The sequence below is a fragment of the Fundulus heteroclitus genome, chromosome 2 (genome assembly GCF_011125445.2).
Source record: "Fundulus heteroclitus isolate FHET01 chromosome 2, MU-UCD_Fhet_4.1, whole genome shotgun sequence".
Classification (NCBI taxonomy): domain Eukaryota; kingdom Metazoa; phylum Chordata; class Actinopteri; order Cyprinodontiformes; family Fundulidae; genus Fundulus; species Fundulus heteroclitus.
This window is the reverse complement of record NC_046362.1, coordinates 23,226,590-23,228,664: the sequence shown is the minus strand read 5'-3', so window position 1 is coordinate 23,228,664 and position 2,075 is coordinate 23,226,590. Positions and strand designations below refer to the sequence as shown.

At 38.5% G+C, this 2,075-nt stretch overlaps 1 non-coding gene across 1 annotated transcript; it reads left to right on the top strand.

Annotated features, from left to right (window-relative positions):
• Positions 1-1,784: 1,784 nt before the first annotated feature.
• On the top strand, positions 1,785-1,857 carry trnar-acg. Its single transcript has one exon. It is a non-coding gene; the product is annotated as a tRNA-Arg (tRNA).
• The last annotated feature ends 218 nt before the right edge of the window (positions 1,858-2,075 follow it).

The window sequence follows — 2,075 nt, the reverse complement described above, 5'->3', positions numbered from 1 at the left end:
TCTTCTTCTTCCTCATGGACGGTTGGTGGAAAAAAATAACAGGTGCGCATTACTGCCACCTACTGGTATGGAGTATGGTAGAGAACGATTATCTATTAAACTTATACTTGCTATCCTCAAATTCAACTTTGCTAGATTAAAAGACTTAATCAAAATGATGATGGTTTTACTTTCTGAAGCTTTCTGCTTTTTGTTTTTTCTTCAATCTTTCCTAAATCTTCTATCATCTGTTCTTTCTTTCTAATTTCCTCAATTTTTTTTTTTTTATCATATTCTATTTAAAATCGCAGACTTTTTGCTATTTTCCATGTAAATCCTTGGTGGCGCTTGATACCGCCGCGGCGATCTTGGCCTCCCCTGGGATTGCGCAATCCCATGTTAACTGCGCTGGCTTCTGTTCTTTGAATGCATCTTCCTTTCTCTAGATCATACATTCAATTGTCCAAACAGTTATGAACTGATTTTCCACAATTTAACATATGTGGATTACGAATTATGTTTTTGTCATCAAACTGTGTGCAGGTAACATGTTTTCGTGCTGCTGCGCGATCATAAACAGCAAAGAACTGGTTGTAGGTGAGGCCGGCAGTTCCTTGGCCGCTAGGCAGGGGGCGCTCAAGGGGCACCGCTCGTGATCTCCAAATAGTAGAGTCAAAGCAAGTTATGGATGTATTATTAGCGAGTTTTGCTAAACAAGTAAAGCACTAAAAAGACTCTAAACATATAGCCGGAACAGGACTGATCAAGAAAGGCTTTTTTCCCTGGCAGTGAGCTCCATTGAGACTGGGAGACTTTTAAAACTGAAGAAGGTAAAGAGAACTTTTACCGGAAAATGACCGATGATATACTGGTTCAGAAAGAGCGCCGCATGGACTTAAATTATAAATAGAGGTAAGACAGCGATAATTACTGTTACTGTTACAAACCTCTGGGTCTCTGTGCATTGCTGATGGACTTCCCTGCCATTTTTGCCTTCCGAGCATAGTTATAAACTATCTCTCGCTCCCACATTCAGTCAGTTCGTGCTGCACATTTTAATCCTGACCAAAACTACAATAATCACTGGTTGCGTGCTTCTAATAAATGCATTCTTTTGTATTTGCCAGAACATCTTTCTAAAACATGTTTTACTAAACTCACTAAATACATTGGTTACATAAAGCCTAAAAGCATAGGCTTACTTTTTTATTTGTCTTTTTCAAATAGTTTTAGTGACTAAAATTTTGACTTTAGCTACAGGCCGTGGCTATTTCATATTCTGACCGACAGCAAACAGTTTAACAGATAACTGCGAGTTTGCACAGGCATTTTGACAGACGTTATTAAAAAAATAAATTAAATGAAATAACAACGGGATACAAAATCAGTCAAATTTACATCTACAAAATTAATCCTGTTCAATTCTTCCTATTTAGTGTGTGTTTATTACGAGTATGACTAGCATTCTGCTAGTTTATTTACGTTTTGCAATGGAGTAGCTACAACGAAAAACTATGTAGAAGTCTCTTTCCCCTTGGTCTAAAACTCGAAACCTTTAAAACCAACAAAAAATACACAAACAAAGTGTTTAGGTCTACTTCATTAATTTTCTAAGGTTCTCATGATGCACCAAAGCAACGCGTTTCACGAGATTGGCTGTACCGTCCAAAGTAAATGAAGAGCGGTGAAGCCCATTGGAGGAGAGATGCCGACTAATGCGTGATTCCGATCAGTTTACGTCGCTTCGTCATCAACATCATAGATCTACAGATTCAAGATGGGTCGATTGATGTGTAAAATGCATTGGGCCAGTGGCGCAATGGATAACGCGTCTGACTACGGATCAGAAGATTCTAGGTTCGACTCCTGGCTGGCTCGAATTTTTCTCTACGTCACTTTTTTTTTTTTCAGCGATAGCGTCCAGTCACTTGCGTTTGGCAGCCTTTAAAGGCACAGGACAAGCGTACGCGAGACAGAGAAGATAAAAAGTAACAACGAGGCGGTGAAAAATTAATAAGTCTCGGTTTTAGTACCATAAACACATATAGATTATTTTAAATTCGAAACAACAGTTTCAGAAATGAGCATTTCTGTTT